This window comes from Cibotium barometz, chromosome 32 (assembly GCF_041138505.1).
Source record: "Cibotium barometz isolate CiBa-2024 chromosome 32, ASM4113850v1, whole genome shotgun sequence".
In the NCBI taxonomy this organism is placed as follows: Eukaryota; Viridiplantae; Streptophyta; class Polypodiopsida; order Cyatheales; family Cibotiaceae; genus Cibotium; species Cibotium barometz.
In genome coordinates, this window is record NC_141077.1 from 4,406,682 (window position 1) to 4,426,823 (window position 20,142).

Below are 20,142 nucleotides of genomic sequence, written 5' to 3' on the forward strand. Positions count from 1 at the left end.
TTAACTGGATCTCATTGTTGATTGGCTGGTCTCAATGGAGAGTCTAGAGTGATACTGTTTTGTGAGAAACAAAGACTCAATGGAAATTTTGAAGTATGACATGTGTAACCAGTAAATTGTTTTGTCAATGGACTGTTTTTTTTATTAAAGTTTTAAAGAGGAGTGTGTGCGTATCTATTTTCTAAAGCTAAAGTTAAGAAAGACATTTCAATTATGGGTGGGTGAGTACTTGTTTGGATCTACCAATTCCAGTGGGGCAGGGTGGTGGCTAACCCATGGGTCGGATGGGGTTAGGCAGGAATTAGTGGAGTTTTTAATAATCAAACTGAAAAATCTTAGGATTACGCTAGGATTCAATTAGCTACTTAAATTCTCTGATAAATTTCTCAATTGAGTGGATCAACGGCTGTGCCTGATCTTGATCAGAAAAAAAGCGTTGAAATTTACTCAGATGATCAAATTATATCAGTGATAGTTTCCTTCTATCTGGTTTATTCAGGTGAAGGATAGTTCAGAATTGATCTCGTTAGAAATCTCGTTAAGAAAAATTCAAAAAGGTGGAATCGTCCTCGCTTTTTGGGCATGGAAAATTTTCCCAGTTTCGGTTTTCGGAGTGACCACCAACCTAGTCTCGTGCCCGGACATTCGAGGGCGAGGCCTCGAGTGAGAAACCCTGCCTCGTGCACGAGGGGACTGCTTCCACTGTCAGCCATGGGAGTCCGGTGTGCGGAGGGGGTAGTGGGATCTCACACAGGGGAAATGAAAGAATGAGTATTGAACTGAATCAATCAAAAGCTTAAAAGGCTTACCCTGATACTTAGCTGGAGTATGAATGACGGAGAATTGACGGTTTGGCCCTTGGTTTTCAATTGCTGCATAAATCTGTCCTCTTTCCTCTTCCACTAATTCTGCAATTGTGACTGCTCTCGCTGCTGTAGTCTGAGGCGGGACTCTTTCTCTTTGGTTGCCCCAGTTCTGGGAGGGAGTTCTGAGGCTACTCTGGACAGAGGTAGACGACTGAGCTGGAGTTCTTCTGGGATTTCCCTGATTTGGGTGAGATGGACTTTGATTTGACTGATAGGAAGGGGTTGGTCTTTGCACTCTCGGTCCTTGACTTCCCTATCCCCTTGACATGGCAAGAATCGGGTTGGTCTTTGCACTCTCGGTCCTTGATTTGACTGATAGGAAGGGGTTGGTCTTTGCACTCTCGGTCCTTGACTTCCCTGTCCCCTTGACATGGCAGGAATCAGGCAGTCTTTTAGCTGGTGACCAAAACCCTGGCATCCAAAGCACCGGTTCTCACTTCTAAGCTCATCCCTCTGAATCCTTGAAATAGGTGGGGCTCCTCAGAAAGTGTGGGGGAAGGGTCTTCCTTCACTTCTGAATCTTCCCGCATCCTGATTCTCAATTGGGCCTTGCTGCCTCTTTGGGGGAGGAAAGTTTGAAGTACTTCCCAGGGTTTGGAATCTTTTAAAGTTAGAGAGTGCAGGCTTTGGCGTGAGACCTTAACAACAAAGGCTTTAGCAAAGTCCTTTTCCATTCTTACTGCTTCGGCCATTGAGACAGGTTTGGCATTCTTTACTAAGGTATCCAATGGCTCGTTCATTCCTCGAATGAACCTGGTCATTAGCTACTCTTCATCCAATTGAGGAGAATATTTGAGGAGAAGGGCAAAAGCTTGATGGTACTCTTCAATTGTCCGGCTATCCTGCTTTAGTTCCAAGAACTCGTTCATCTTAGTTTCAAGGAAGCCCGGAGGACAAAACCTCTTTCTGAGATAAGCTTTAAGATCGGTCTAGGTCTGGGTATTCCGGTCAAGACGGTTAGTCTCGTAGTGATTTCTCCAAGCGACCCTGGCTATTTTCACAATCTTTAACCTAGCGAGAGCCATCTTGCTTCTCTCATTATAGCCAGTTACATCAAAGTAATCCTCCATTGCCTCAATCCACTTTTCCACTACTTCACCTAACTGTTCCCCTTCACCCTTGAAGGGACTAGGATGGGATCTATGTAGGGCTTTTTGAACATCCGGATCTAACTCTTCGTCACATCGGTTAGAGGATCCGGTTGCCTTGCACGGGCTGCACACCTCATTCCGACAAAACGAGATTTTTGTCAACTTAACTTTGACAACAGATTTATGATTATTTAATTTTTATGATTTATTCTTTAAATAGATAATTATTTCATCATACTTCGTGAAACAAGATTAACCATATTCACAATCATGAAAAAAACAATTTGGAATTAACATCATTTATTATCAAAAGTTTTCGATATATACATAGAGCATCATGGCTCCCAAAATCACTGTCTCAATTGTATACACATAAAGAAGCAAAATTGTAAAGGAGACATGCCATGGTACACACGATTCATTACAGAAAGAGGTGCTGTAATTCTATCTCTAGGGATAAAGCAGCAGTAGCTAAGAAGCCTAAAAACTCGGCATGAAGTTCTGAAGTTCCTAGGTGAATGATCAAACAGTTGCACATGCTGAACAAGTCCTAGCCTTATTAGAATCATGGCTAAGGAAATATTCTACCTGAGCCTCTAACGCTGACTGGTACTGACATTAATACATCGTCCTTTATAGAACCACATATATCGACGTCGCTCAAGAGGATCATGAAAGTAAAGACTCTTAAAATGACGCGCGAGTCTCACTCTGCTCACTCGGGTCGTAGCACAGTTGATGAGGTGGTCGAATGCAAAGGCTATCATATCTTGACTCTGGGAGAGGTCAGGAATGCCAGATAGATTCGGGGTATCCATCTATAAATTTCCAATTCAATTTATGAGTTTTCAATTTTTGACATTCATTCAACATAATAAAAACAAGTGAAAACATTATTTCCCAGATTTCCTTTAAAATTTTTAAGCAATTTCTGCTGGTGTTACGTAAATTTACAATAGCGCTCTAATACCAACTGTGAGATCCCATAGCAGTGGAAGTAGCTTCCTCTTGCGCGGGGCAGGGTTTCCCACTCAGGGCCTCGCCCTCGGATGTCCGGGCACGAGACTAAGCTGGTGGTCATTCCGAAAACCGAAACCGGGAAAATTTCCCATGCCCAGAAAGCGGGGACGATTCCACCATTTTGAATTCCTTAACGGATTTTTCTAACGAAGTCAAAACCGATCTAACCTTCATCTGAATAAACCAAATAGAAGGGAAACTATAACAGGCTTAACTTGAAGGAATCAACGCTTTTTTCCTAATTGAATTAGGCACAACCGTTGATCTATTCATTTGAGAAGTCTTCAGGCTTTTTTTTAACTACTCGAGTTCTAAGCATAATCCTATTAATTAATTTTATTATTAAAACTCTATTGATTCCAGCCTACCCCATTCGGCCCATGGGTTAGCCACCGCCCAACCACTGGAATAGTAGAACCAGACAAGTACTCACCCACCCATAATTGAAAGCCTTTCTTAACTTTTGCTTTAGAATACAGATACTCACACACTCCTCTTTAAACTTTAATTTATAAAACAATCCATTGACAAACAATTACTGGGTACAGATATCACAACTCAAAATTTCCATTCAATCCTTGTTTCTCACAAAACAGTATCAATCCTTGTTTCTCACAAAACAGTATCACTCTGGACTCTTCGTTGAGACCAGCAGGTCAGCAACGAGATCCAGTAATAGATTACAATAAGTTTCTCGTCATCATACATACATATATATCTTCCACGACATATGCATGGGTGTCCTCGGCATCGCGAGCCCGTGCATCACCTGGTCAGAACCCTCCAGGATCCTCCTTAGGTGTCCTGGCACTTCACTCACGGACCGCTTCCTCGGCCCTCGTCCATCGTACCGGAAGCACACCATTTTAACCATACCGAGGCTGGTCAGGCTTTGCTGCGTGAGCCGTCCTTTGAACACTCCCCACCAGCTGTTGCAACCGAACTTCCCTTAGAACACACATATACCAAATGCTTCCTCCAGCATTCTGGCGTAAGACAGTCCTTTAAGAAAATAGAGTTTCTATGCAAGTTTTCAATTTTGATTTTCTTTTGAATACAATGAGTATATCTTAATTTCGTATCCCAAGACTTCTAGATCACAGGTCTGGATTCCCAAGCAGAATTCCTCAAATTCTGAATTCTTGATCCTCAGATCAAAATCAAAGGTCTCAACTTAGTTTTAGATTCGGTGGGTGATTTGAGTGTAGATTACTGAACTCATCACATCGTCATTTCTTGAAACTGACAAAGGAGTTACGTCTTGGTCATAGTTTGATTCAGGGTTTGAGTGTGGAAAGGTTCTCCCTGAACTATCTTTCTCAAAAGTAATATTTCAATTACTACTTTACTAAATTTAAAACTAAACACAAATTCCTATGAGGAATAAATTAGTCATTTATCTAAAATTTTGACTTTGATAGATTTTATAAATTTTCTCATTACCATCCTAGAGAATATAAAACGGTATAATTTTCCTTCACTGAGTATTTACTTATTCATTTTTCCAATATTCATGGGATTTAAACATAGGATTAAAGTGAACTCTTATTTTGATAAAAAATTCTTTTATGCATCATTTTATACATAAAAATCAATATTGGTGAAAGTAACACTTTTTTAATAAAAAAATTTCTTTTATGCATCATTTTATGCATAAAAATCAATATTAGTGAAAGTAACACTTTTATAATAAAAAAATTTCTTTTATGCATCATTTTAAGCATAAAAATCCATTTTAATGAAAGTAACACTTTTATAATAAAAAATATATTCTTTTAGACATCTATTCATGCATAAAATCCATTTTGATGCATAAAATCCATTTTGATGAAATTAACACTTTTGTAATAAAAAAATTATTCTTTTATGCATCTATTTATGCATAAAATCCATTTTGATGAAATTAACACTTTTGCAATAAAAAATAATAATTAAATTCTATTGAAAATCACTCTTTTATAATTAAAAAAATCAATATACATCTTTTTATGCATAGAATTTAATTCTATTAAAAATCACTCTTTTATAATAATAAAAAAACCAATATGCATCTTTCTATGCATAGAGTTTAATTATTTTAAAAATCACTCTTTTATAATCAAATAATAATCAATATGCATCTTTCTATGCATAGAATTTAATTCTTTTGAATCACTCTTTTATAATAAAAAAATAATCAATATGCATCTTTCTATGCATAGAGTTTAATTCTTTTAAAAATCACTCTTTTATAATAAAAAAATAATCAATATGCATCTTTCCAAGGATAGAATTTAATTCTTTTAAAAATCACTCTTTTATAATAAAAAAATAATCAATATGCATCTTTCTATGCATAGAATTTAATTCTATTAAAAATCACTCTTTTATAATAAAAAATTAATCAATATGCATCTTTCTATGCATAGAATTTAATGCTTTTAAAAATCACTCTTTTATAACAAAAATAATCAATATGCATCTTTCTATATATAGAATTTAATTCTATTAAAAATCACTCTTTTATAATAAAAAAAGAATCAATATGCATCTTTCTATGCATAGAATTTAATTCTTTTAAAAAGCACTCTTTTATAATAATAAAATAATCAATATGCATCTTTCTATGCATGAATGAAAATGACACTTTTAGAATACACAAACGATGGGTATTACTCTTTTTGATTAATAAAAGATGAAATTTCTTTCACAATTTTTTGGAAAATTTTGCCATAACCTCCTTTGTATGGCTGACCATTTTTCAATTTTTCTAACCTCAATCTACTTAGGAATTATCCCCAATTGGTTTAAAGCATTCTAACTAATCAATTTTCACTTTTAAGAGAGAAACAATATGAAAAGTTTAATTCCAATAATTAGATCACTTAACTAGGATAAAGAAGGGCTTGTTTTAAGAATGAGAGAGGGGGAAAGCCTTTCCAAGAAGGCATAGCATCTGTCTATCATTTTAAGATAACAAATAATTTAGAAAACCATTAAAAGAATAAGAAAAAGTAAGATTTCTTACTTACATGAAATTTTGGGAGCTTTCCTTTGGCTTGATGGTTTGAGGGATCTACTCTTATTTGCAACAAGAGTGGCGGGAATGGTAAAAAACTAGTGAATTATTAAGAAATTCACAGTTCTTGGCTCTTGGGAGGAGTAGAGTAAGAGTGCATAAAACACTATTAAGCTTCAACAAAGGGGGAGGCTTCTATTTGAAGGAAAATGTGAGCTTCTAACCAAGCAAACCGATTCTAAAATTTTCCAAATCAATTTGGTCAATTTTTGACCATTTTTAGGTCAGTTTAGCTTACTTTTTGGAACTAGACTGGAATTAGGAGAGAGGAGAGATGAAATATCTCAATTTTTGATAATATTAAACTCCACCACGCATGTGAAGTAGGCGCCTCCTTCATGAGGGGGGAATCCCCATTGTGAGGTGTCAAAAATCCATTTTTTTAGTAATTCCTTTGGTCCTTAGTCCACTCTTCATCTTATGTGAGTATTTACTCATTTTTGGGGGGGGATTTTCTCTATTTCTTCTATTTATCTTCTCTACACATTTGGATGAATCTGGTTGGCCCCTCAAAACCTTAATTTAAAATTTTTTAAAAATTTGGACCCCTAGGATAAGGCCTCTTGAACATATTATACTTGATTTCTAATGCACCTTCTGAAAATCTTTTTGAACTTCTGTTTCGGGGGAACTTATTTTAATCAGAAGAGATATTTTTCCATCCAAAAATATTCAAAATCTGAATAACCTATCTCTAGAACATTTTCTCTCTCTAGGCCAAAACATGTAGAAACAAGATCTTTTATATTTCTGAAGAGGGATTTGATTATAGGGGAAGATACTGGACATCTTGAGAGGCTAGGGAGAAATCTTAGAATTACAAAGAGAATTAATACTAAAAAGACCCATCACCATACAAATGCATATTGTTTGTAAAAGGAATTTTTAAAATCCTAAATTCTTTGCAATAGTATGGTTTGATTTTTTCCTTGGACTTCTTTACTTTCTTGATTATCCTTCTTGTCAACTTAATGTGCTTGGAATTTCACTCACAATCAAAAGGTATCTTTAATCCCTTTTGTGTTTAGCCCAATAAGTAAGGTTTAAGCCAATCTTAATCACCTCATAACAAATCCAACCATTGGGGCCAAAAATTGAGCCCACTTGATGTTACAAGTTACACTATCCCTCTCCTAGTGCAATGGATAATGCTCACCTTAACTTGTCTCATGGAACTTTCCAGTATTCAAGCTCTTATCTCGGTAGACTCTAATATTTGCTAGTGGTAGTAGCTAGCACCACTCTCTTGTTGGGAAAAGCATAATGAGTGATAATGCAAGCTTAATGTGAGCAAGGGATGATAAATGAGCTATGGTGGTTCAAGATAAACCATGGTGGTAACATGAGCAAAAAGATAATTAACTAGCACTTAATCAAGGATTAAGGGAACACAATGGCAGCATGATGAGGAGCTTCACATAGCATAGAAATTCATGTTTTTCTCATTAGGAGGGCCATCATTTTATAGCCAAAGTGTACAAGGTCGAGTGACATCATTGCTTACATATCATCAAGGGCATCCAAGGCCATCTCCCCCCACGTGGCTCCCTAGAATATAGCCTCCAGAGCATCTTCTGAAACTTGCCTATTCCAAGTGGGGGTTTACCCTTCATTCACCTAGATTCTCTTCATATTACATGGTCCTTTTACATTTCATTGTGTGCCTTAACCTTAGGCCATGACATTGATCACGTATTCCAACACCCTCCCTTGATCATGGCATGGTATATTGCCCTCCCTTGATCCAAACATTACATGAAAGAAAAGAAGCTTAACTCATAAGGAGTATAGCTCTACAGTACATAAAAGAAGTTAGCATAGCTCATAGGGAGCATGGCTTCTACATTGCGAAAAGAAAATAGCATGACATGAAAACATTCCTCTCCCATACCCCATCATCATCATAGCATCATCATCATCATATCCATGGGCATCATCATCATTTGTTGGTCATGGAGACCCAACTCCCCATCAATCCCCCCTTGAGGGCTACATGGCCTACTGAGAGATATTGTGGGCATCATAAAAATAACACATAACCTACATCATGGTTAGAGGTGTCCATACATAAACATTTGGGTAAGAGAGGGCATAAACATTGTTGGCTTTAGAAAGCCCAATCTGCATCTACTGCTTCATCAAAAGAGGTAGTAACATTGTGACATGCTTGAATTGCTTCTTCAGAATCATTCAAAGTGCTTGCCATATTTGCCTGGTTGGTGTAGCATTTGTCGGCGAGGTGACCTGGCTTTCCACATTTGGTGCACATTCGCTTTGGCTTGTCTTTGTGGTAGCAATTCTTGAGAAGATGGCCTGTCCTTCCACAATGTGTACATTGGAGTGGTTTGCCGGCTTGCTTTTGAACAAGGTATGCTTGGGTTTAGACAAGATCAATGGCCCTACCTTTCAACTTTTTCTCTTCTTCCAAGATAACACTCTCTATCCCCTCCAAAGTGGGATCTTGCATGTACTTTAAGGTCGGCATGAGTGTATCATACTCGGATGGCATTGACTTTAGGAGGATGGCTATGGCATCACTCTCCTTGACTGGTTCATTGATGGCTTCGAGCTGGGCCATCAAGCTCTTCACGGTGTTGATGTGAGACGCAAGTGTCTCATCAACCTTGAACTCTAGACTGTAAAAGTCTACTTTGAGACTGATTTTGCTGTGGAGGCCTTGAGCACCAAAGGATTTATCCAATGAATTCTAAGCAATTTGTGAAGATGTTCCATTACCAATGTAATGTATATAACTATCTTCAACTCCAAGGGCAACGAGAGCTAATGCTTTCTCATCCTTGGTTTGCCAAGAGACTTCTCCTTCTCGTGTGGCAGGTTTAGGTATAGTACCATTGACTATGCCCCAAACTCCTTCTTTCATTTTAGTAAGAACCTCATTTTGACTTGCCAAGTGTGGAAGTCATGACCGTTGAATTTCTTGATGAAAGAGGACGATGAAAATGTTGACTCCATGATTGAAATTGAACAATGCAAAGTATTAAAAGCTAGAATCCCCCATCACCATATAGATGCATGTTATTACTCAAGAATTCCCCAAACCCATAAGCCTTTGCATAATAATAATAACTGGGCCTAGATTTGATTTTCATCCTAGGTTTTCTAATCAATGATTTCTTGATATAAGCTTCATTAGATGATTCCGCATCCGAAGGCATGATTGCAAAGAGGTATTCAAGTCAATATGCATATTAAAATGTCATCACAATAGATAATTACTATTAGGTACATGATGATTAGTGGAGGTGATTAATTCAAAGAGGGAAAACTACCCCAAAAACAGAGTGAGCTTTGAAAAATTGAATGAAGCTCTTCCCAAATGAGAAACATAAAATGCTTTAAACCAAGTGAAAACCAAGGTATTGGCTTTAAACTCAGCACTCAAACATGTCAAGATGCTGCTTCAATCTCTGAAAATCTTCTCTGCAACACAGCATGTACTGCTACTGATAAATTAGTTCAAACAGCAGCTACAGTGGACCATTGCTCATGAAAATCAACACGTGGGGGCTTCATAGCATCAATATTATGCTCACAAGAGGAATTAGCAAACCATTCACCATACAGCGCGAATTTGATGAATTTCGCTAGAAGGCAGTGTGCTATTGCAGAGTTGATTGCGCCGCGTAGACAGCGTGGGAGCTCACATGGAGCTAGGCGTCGATGGAGCCGGCTGCTAGCTTTCTTCTGAATCAAAAAGCTTGTGATTTGATGGACTATAGAGCTCGTATGAAGCAAAAAACCAGCGGGGGGTGAGTTGGAGCTTTAATGGAAAGCTTGAAAAAATGAGAAATATAATTAATGTGGTTAATTACTATGCCTAAGGATAACCAAGGCTCTGATACCATGTTGGGAAAAGCATAATGAGTGATAATGCAAGCTTAATGTGAGCAAGGGATGATAAATGAGCTATGGTGGTTCAAGATAAACCATGGTGGTAACATGAGCAAAAAGATAATTAACTAGCACTTAATCAAGGATTAAGGGAACACAATGGCAGCATGATGAGGAGCTTCACATAGCATAGAAATTCGTGTTTTTCTCATTAGGAGGGCCATCATTTTATAGCCAAAGTGTACAAGGTTGAGTGACATCATTGCTTACATATCATCAAGGGCATCCAAGGCCATCTCCCCCCACATGGCTCCCTAGAATATAGCCTCTAGAGCATCTTCTGAAACTTGCCTATTCCAAGTGGGGGTTTACCCTTCATTCACCTAGATTCTCTTCATATTACATGGTCCTTTTACATTTCATTGTGTGCCTTAACCTTAGGCCATGACATTGATCACATATTCCAACATCTCTTGCCTCCTCCTCAAGCTAACACCATGAGGCTTCCTTTCTCCATACAAGAACACTCACTCCTCCCTACTCTCATAATCAACAATATAAGCATAAGAGAAAGCACCAAAAAATGTAGCTCTCTCTCTCACACACCATAGACACACAAGAGAGAAAGGAGATAAGGCTAGACTCAATTGGCACAAAGGGGGCTTGTATCTTTCATTATGAGAATAGTGTTATTTATACAATCGGCCCTTATTCACACATCCTATGGAAGACGAACTAAAATCTTACAAGCTACATAGTAATGTGGCACAGCCAACTATTCTCATAATTACAATGTTTAGAGTGTCATTTCATGAAACTTATTATGCTATCTCTCATATGTAATTGAGAGATGCTAAGTTAACCCAAAGTGGGGTTAATGTATCTCCCTAGCTCTAATGTAGATTCCGTTCTCTTGTGATCTATTTTTATTGCCAGGGCTTGTTGCCCTAGATATGCCTCATAGCGGCTCTTTCTTGTTTGGAGGACACGAAGGGTGTAGCGCAGAAAAAGTAGAGTGACCTCCAAAAATTTGTGTCAATAATGTCCTCAAATGTAGTATGCATGTAAGAGAGGAGGTAGCAAAAGCAATGGTAATAATTCATGATGCCACTATTTAAGGTCCCTTTGTTGAGATCAAAGTGCATGCCTTCCCCTATTGTAGCTATGGACATAAGTACCTTGAATGTCAATGAGAAGAATGATGAGTTTAAAGAATTTGATAGTAGCTACTATGGCTGGATCTTTAATTTCTTTGCATGCGTGTATAGTTATAAGCATGAACTTTCATTGTTGGTTCAATGAATCAAAGCATTTGATAGTAGCTACGATGGCTGGATCTTTAATTGCTTTGCATGCATGTATAGTTATAAGCATGAACTTTCATTGTTGGTTCAATGAATCAAAGCAAATATGCTCAAAGTAAGGAAAATTATAGATGATGTGGGAGTCTCAAGCATGCCTTTCATGGAACTCCATGGCCCCCATGAACCGTTATTTGATTGGCATAAACAGGGGGTCCACACATAGATGCCTTAGAGATGCCCTATATATATCTACATATTCTTTGATGGTGAGGAAGGGAAATCTCCAAGCTGGCTAAATACCAAAGTTGGCAACCATAAGTCAGCCATCGACATCAACTTGTATCTCTTCATAGTAGCTGCCACTTGTAGGCATGGACAATCATGAATGTTACTATTCTAATCTCAAACAAGTCTGCCAACCATAGGTTGGTAAGCCTGGAATCTTTAACCACATTGGACCACAAGGACTCTTGGTGCTCCATGTGCCTAGGTCTCTTGCATCCAGCCTATCATCACCGACTAAAGGGTATGGTACATTAGCTAGTTGGACCCCTGTGGCATATGATTTGGCTTGGATTGGAATGGTGGGGTCAAAAAAAGTAATCTACAAAAAGATCTTGTCACATAGTAGATGAGGCTTCAAAAGTGGATTCCCTCTCATGATGATTTGTTTGTACTCTGGAGCCCTGAGAGATCAAGGATGGGGTTGAAATTAGAACCGGATGCATTTGGTTTGTGTTGTGTAGTGTTGGCCTCGGCCTTGGGGCCTCTAGCAGTGTTTCCTTGTTGGGGGCTAGGGTGTTAGTGGGAAAATCAAAGGAAGAAGAAGGGAAGTCTCTCTCAATTAAGGGAGTGTTAGTATCATCCATATTTTTATTATCATATATAGTAGATAAGTAAGAGGTTATTGGAATAAACATCGGATATGTGTGGTCCTTCTCATCATCTTTTTTATTCCTATCCCCATCATTGGAAGGTGGTGGTGCTTTCTTTGTGGTGGTGCTTTCTTTGTGATAAAGAAATCATGCACAATGGTATAAAAATCTTCTTCCTCATCAGGGAATGAGGGATACATAATGTGTACTTGTTCAAAGTCATAGACTAATGTGGTTAATAAGGTTTGGAAGTGTGCACAGATGATATCAAAACATCGTAGAATACCATAAGGATGATACAACTTACTATTATGTAGAAGCAAGTGCTAGTGGGTGTCTCAAGCTTCAACCCAACCATGTGTTAGCATCCAATTGAGGATTTATTATATTTTAGGTAGGGGAGATATTAAATAATGGAAGTTAGATGGTTTTAGTAATTTGATAAGATCTTCCCCCTTGCTAAGGTTAGTATAGTTAATCAACACCCACCACAAAAATCAAAAGTTAAGCACAATGGGGTGTAAGGGTTAGATATACATGGAATGACCCTTGTAGATTTCGAGGGCCCTCATGAACACAACCATGATAATGGTTGGATCAGTGTAGCAAGTAATATTTTGCTATATAAGAACCAGATCTCCCTAGGTTAGTTCCTCACGTAAGTTAATATTATATTAGCATAAATAGAGGGCTAGTAGTGAAGAAAAAAGCGAAGAAAAAAGGAGGGAAGAAGTTTGATGAGGGACCCAAGAACCACTCAAAGGTCAAGCAGAGGGGATGCCCTATCCACTAGCTTGCTACACGTGTCATATTCTTTGATTAATGGGTTTCCTCTATGCGGACATAGAGAAGCTATTGCTAGAGAGCTATAATTTGTTCTTCATGATCTGCCAAAGTATGGGCTATGTTTAATTCCCTTGGTGGCAAGCATCATGGAGCTAGAGATTATATATGATGAGGCCATCCTTTTCTTTCTGAATCATGCTATTTATGCCTGTAAACCTTCTTCACTGAGTGGGGATCCATGATCTACTCATTGTTGAGGTGAAAGATGACTTGTTTATGGGCTAGCCAACATCGTCACCTATTTTGTTTGTAGATTCTATAGTGTCTCCTTGAGATCTTTAGCCTGCATATCATAGTTTACATAGCTAATTTCATAGATATCTTTGGCTTAGTCTAGTTGCCCTTCCAATGCCACCCATTTATGCTTTTAGCCCTAATTTCCTAGCCTTGAGCTCTCAATGTTTTTCTTCTAATTTGTGCTCCAAGGCTTTGTAGCATCATTGGCATTGGAGAGCTTTGTCTAGAGATCCAACAACAACTAGTTGTGCACCTTAGCCCCTATAGCTCTACCACCTCAGCCTTGTGCTTCTCTGTGAGGTTATCCATTTGAATTTATAGTTGTGTGTTACGGACCCTTTCTTCTTTTGCCTCTTAATTTTAGGAGTTGAGTTGGTGGAGAAGCTCTTGAACTTGTTGAGTTAGGGAGTTGTTGGCCTCTATGATTCCCTTGTGCTTTGCTCCACCTCCTTAGTGAGTTGATCCATTTTTTCCCCACCATCAGTTGTGTATTTAGCTTTGTTGTGATACTTACATGTCATTTTGATATTTGATTGAGATAATCTTATCTTTTTCTTCTAATTGGTGCTCAAGGCTTTGCGGCATCACTGGAATTATGGAGAGCTTTGTCTAGAGATCTAGCAATAATTGGTTGTGCAACTTAGCCTATAGCTCTACCACCTCAACCTTGTGCTTCTATGTGAGGCTATCCACTTGAATTTTCAATTGTGTGTTATGGGTCCTTTATTATATTGCCTCTTACTTTTGGGCGTTGAGTTGGTGGAGAAACTCCCAAACTTGTTGAGTTAGGGCGTTGTTGGCCCTCTATGATTCCCTTCTGCTTTTTCTTCACCTCCTTATTGGGTTGATCCTTTTTTGTCATCAATTGCATATTTAGCTTTCTTTGTGACACTTGCATGTCATTTTAATAGTCAATTGATAGAAGCTTGCATGTGACAATTACACTCCATCATTTGGATAGAAAGGATATTGAGGTCAGATATGTAGGCTTCCACCATTTTGTAATCCTCCCACTCTCACTGTGTTAGGTACTCTCCCACCTAGGTGTAGTTTGGGTTTAAGCAATGTAGAAGGCTCTTTTCAAACTTATATACTACCACACCTGCCTGCGCTACTGGGCTGTGGCATCCATGTCTTGCAACTATAATCAGAGGGGCTTATAGGGTTATTCTTTCCTTCTTTGGAATGCTTCTTGCTTCTAGCACTTTGCTGTAGTATCAACCTCCTCCCCAAAGCTAACTAGAATGCTCTCCCATGCATGCATTTTGAAAGATGATTGTTTGAGAGAGATGTGGGTCTTGACTAAATCTTCCAATTTGAATGGGGTCCACCAAATCACGAGGTGGGACAAAGAGAACTAGCTGGTGTGGTAGAGACCTATGACAATGGTTTGGCTTCACCTATTTTACAATAGGCTCCTAGAGTGGCATGCTTGTTCTAGTGCCTTCTTCATGCACTTTTAGAATAGTAGGGTCTTGGATTGGAGAAGATGGTGGTGGGGAGCCTAGGTCTTCTTCTGGAGTGCTCTCGTGGCCTTTGGCAGGAGCAGATGTGGTCTGAGAAGCAGAAAGGGGCTAGTGAGGAGTCTTCTTTACTATCTTATTTGGGGCGTTTTTTGGAGAGCTTAAACCAATTTATGCCACCAACTTCCTTGTATCCGCTAAGGATTGTGGATCCCTCCTTCTAGCTCTCATTGTATTACTTCCACCTCGAGTTCTACAGGCTGAGGTTCTAGTAATGAATCCCTAATAGCGTGGCGTAGAATCTATGTCAGGAGATACGGGTTCACCTGTTGCCATGCTTTGTGAGGTAGTGGGTGAAATCCTAATGGAGCATGCTCGCCCAATCATCTTGTTCACCCCTATGTAGGTGATATCCACCCACATACCACCTCCCCTTGATCCCCAAATTGACATTGTGAAATTAGTACAAGCTATAGGAAGGGGAGTGGCACAAAAATTGCACCCCCATAGGTAGACATCACATACACAATCAATGTGGATGTAAATATTTAAACTCATGAAATTCCATGGAATTGGAGACCCTATATCCCACCTTGAGGTCTTTAACCAAATCTTCCAGGAATTTGAAATTATCATGATGCAAAAAAGGTCCATATCTTTGAACTAAGCTTGAAGGCAAGGTGGTGTAATGGTTCCAATCCTTGGACCCTCGGCCCAAAGGCACTTTCAAAGTAGTGAGAGATGCCTTCATCTTAGATTTACACCATACGCACCCAAATGGAGCCCCATTATCCAATTATTCCACCTGGAAAAAAAGTCAAAGGAAACCTTACATGACTACATTGCACACATTAAGTACCTCGATTTGCATTTTATTGCAAAGAAAGGAAAAAATTGTGTGATAAGCAATTAATGGACCATTTCCTCTTGGGTTTGCACAATCCAAAGCTTCACAACCATCTATTAATGAAGGACCCCTTAACCTTTGATCAAGCTTGCACACATGGGTGATCTTTCTTGATGACAATATGCAAGAAATCCATTCCATGAAATTGTCCACTGATCTAATGACAAACCAAAGCTCATTTTTAATACTACCCTCATCTCCTGTCGGGCACCATGCATTAATGGTAGCACCACCCCCAATCCCCCATTCGCACATAGAACCACCATGACCATCTACAGTGCCCATCTTTCCATTCCAACCATTGCTGCTCAGAGAAAACCCCATTGATCATGGAAAGATCAAAACGTGGTCCATTGCCAAGCCCATGCACTTCGACACCCCTAAGGCACCCATAACACATCATCTTCCTTTGCCTATGCCTCACATGGACCCTCAACCAATGATGCACACCATAGGTGCACCCACAAGGAGACCACCTCTTCAGTGTTTCCTTTGCCATGGACCAATAGAGTAGCTAAATGCCCTTAGAAGAAAAGCTTGCCATTGACACCATACTATCAGGATGTGGGATCGACCACTACTTCAAGGATTTTCCTTTGTAAAATTAGTTTCTAACTCCATAGTCAAAGGCATGCATGCCATCCCTCAACATGTTGAGCGTTCAACATGTGAAGATATCTACTATCCCATTGAATGTAGTCACACAACTGCAAGCTAAACTCAAGAAGGCTAAAGAACCAAAACAGTCCACACCTTAGCTAACCGAATGTGCCACATCCAAAAAGAAACAATGCTCCAAGCACATTAGCAAAGGTGAAAATCGTGTTACCACATCATGGTTCAAAAAATACCACATCCTCCTCCTCAAGGAGTGATTATTGTGCCAAAATGCCACTCCATCGAGCACTTCGAGGAATCAAGCCAAACTACCAAAGTGGCCTTTCCCATATCCCAACCCCATCATAGAGAAGCAACATCTTCAACAGGCCCAAGCCCTGGTACGAGACTGTTAGGACCAACTTAAAGACCCACCATTACCACTTCCAAACATAGGCATACCCCCAAAAATACTTGACATCCCAGCATGTATGGAAGGAGCTGGGAAGATTTGTTCTCCAACCTGATGTTGACAAATGAGGATCTTGCCCCACGTGTGTCTCTCCTAACCCTCCATTGCTATTCCATAGGAGGCCAAGACCAAATCCCATGTTCACATCATCAAAGAACGCGATGTCGATAAAGACACAAAGTCCAACAAAGACTCACAAGGTGCCCACACAAATTTTGCTAAAGTGTTTCACCCTCCTACAACACCCAAGTTTCAACCTAAAGCCCCATAAAACAAGGACCAAATTGAAATTCCATACACCATTTTTGGTCTAACCTATGAACCAAGACCTAAAAATGAAGAAGCTCCTCATCAACGAGACCAGCCTATCAGCCTTTCTTTCCTCCCAAATCCAAATGCCCATTGGAACCCTATTTTACAAGGGAATCCAGATTTATGGAATGACCTCTAGGATTAGATGGAATGAAAACTATAGGCTCCCATAGAGGAGATGGAAAACTTAGATTCCTCATATGAATATGAGCCACATCATCCTGAATTACTTCATGAGAAAATCCCACCACCCAAAGACGCACTGACAATTCAAATAAATGCACTCAGTCATTACTTTGAAATTGATGACACCAACATAGCCCTGCCCATTTCCTATGAAAGACATGAGGTCACGACCATCCTCTATGGGGGTGTTGGCATAAGCATCATCACAAGGAAGTGCTAGGAAAAATGGGGAGAACCATCCCTGGCAGATGCTAAATTCATGATAAAGCACGTGGATGGGCCAACCTCAAAACCCTTTGGAATGTTTAAGGACCTCAAGATTAAAGTCCTTGACATGAGCTTCAAACAAACATTTGTAGTCATGGAATTTACTCAAGGTGGCTATGACAACATCCTAGGAAGGCCCTTCATAAGACTAACACGAATGGTCCATGACTATGACACAGATCATGTCTACTTCTACAAACAAGATTGAATGCTCAAAGTGAACTTATTAACATGGAAGGCACATCCCATGATGGTACGGTCCCTTCGCACACAAAATTTTGTGACCACATCCAGGACTAACAATCCCTTTGTTTGCCAAGCTTATCATCTAATCAATGAAGAAAGGGAGCCAGACACAGTCGCTTCTATCATGGATGACAAAGCTGACCATGACTAGATGACAATCCTAGCTACAATTGATACACTCCCAAATCACAAATAAAGAATGACATTTGTGGTCCCAGCCTACAAGTACCTTCATGAACCCTACAAGCCCTTTGCCTCTCTTAACACCATGAGTGTAAGTGCAGCTCCCCAACACAAAACCGTAACCCTATGAGTATGGTTAGATTTCCCCTTTGGCTGAATATGTAAAGAAAGCATGCCTTGCTATCTTCAACAACTAGCAATGGAAAACATGGGTCTCCAAACCCTCCATTCAAGTATGGTCCCGTTGGTAGTAATATGCAAAGAAAGCGTGCCTTACTATGTCCAACAACTAGCCACAATATTTTTCCATGGAAAACATCGGTCTCCCCAGGCAAACCCTCTCTTCACAGTGCTCATGCCAAAATTCAGCTGCCTAGTGGACAACATATACGAAGCCTTGGGAAGATACCTAATGGTTAATTTGAACCCTCAATTGCACCAAAAAAAAATAGTGATTAGCATTGATTAATCATTGATTAGTAAATTAATCCTCTGTTTTGTGTGTAAAAAATAGAGTATGCGAGGAGCCCAGATTTGAGGCCTTAGAGTTCAAATGAGCTCAAATGCTTTCGTGGCCATCAATAGCAATTAGTCTAGTAGAGGATTAGGCCAAGAAACACAAGATTTGACCAAACATTGAATGCTTAATCTCTATTTTACCAAAGTCACCTGTAGATTTAATGAAGAGCTTGGATCTCACTGTAGACTTGATCAAATCAAATTCTGTCTTCACCGGCTTGTAGAGCACCTTGAAAACCCCTAGGGCCAAGAGGAATTAGGCCCATTGCATCTGGTGAAGCAGAGTTTTCAATTTCTCCTTAGAAAAACGATGCTTGCAAATTAGCAAATTTTTGCAGCTGTGCGCAGCGGTTTGACCTTCTGTTTGGATGGGCTGGAGCACGTGTGTTAGCTATTTTTGCTTAAGGTAGCTTGAGCTAATTTGATGTATGATGGGAAATAGAGCTCCTCCACCAGCTGGGGGTACAGAGGATTTGTTGAAAAAGAGGTAAAAAATATTAATTATCTACTAATCCTAATTAGCCATGTGATTAGTAGGATAATGAGCTCACAAATTGATGGATTCTAGGCTAGGCTACCATGTTAAAATTACAGCAATGTGATGAGCTATGGTGGATCAAATGCTAGAATCAATATCATTAACAAAGAGATTAGACGATAATTAAGATGTCATTAGTGAGCAATTAACTGATAGCTTAATGCAGGCATGGATAATAAAAAACCAGCCAATTCTCATTAGGCCAATGCCTCAATTTATAGAGTTTACATCCAAGCATCCAATCCCACTGATTTCTCCTTGATTCACTCCACCTCTTTTGCTTGATTCTCTCCACCTCTCCCAGAATATCTCCACACCTCCTAAATCTCCTCATGCTACCCCAGTAGATGCTTCTCACCTTTTCACAGGTTCTCTCACATTTACAAATTCTCTTTTACAGCCTCTAGCCAAGGGCTTGTTCCCGCACACACCCTATTCACTTGTATATTTCAACATCATCCACCATACCAGAAGCTCACCAATTAAATCAAACCGAGGCTGGTCAAGACCTCGGTTGACCTTGCCATGCAAGACATCCTCCATTGACTCTCCATCAGTTGTTGCAACTTTTTCGTTTAGGTCCCACGACCTCATTCATAAGATGGTCAAAATGCTTCCCCAGAATTCTTGACATAAAATAATCTTTTAAAAACAGGTTCCATAAATACAGTTTCTAACGAACTCTCATCTTTCCACATTGTCCACATCATTTATCGTTATTCCACATTCTTCTACATCAATTCATATTACTTATTCAACATCCAGTCATATCTATTCCCATTGTCCTTCACCCATTCTCATCCAATCACATCATATTACATCTCATCACATCTATCCACATCACATCACATTCATTCACATCACATCTCATCACATCCATTTACATCTATTCAAATCCTCATCACATCACATCACATCACATCCATCCTCATCACATCTCATCCATTCACATCTACCCAGATCCACATCACATCCATTCACATCACATCTCATCCATTCACATCTACCCTAATCCACATCACATCACATCTCATCCATTCACATCTACCTAGATCCACATCACATCTCATCCATTCACATCCACATCACATCACATCACATATATCCACATTATATCTCATCCATTCACATCTACCTAGATCCATATCATATCACATCTATCCACATCATATCTCATCCATTCGCATCCATCCACATCTCATCAGATCCATTCACATCTACCCCCCAGGTCCACATCACATCACATCACACCTATCCACATCACATCTCATCCATTCACATCTACCCAGACCCACATCACGTC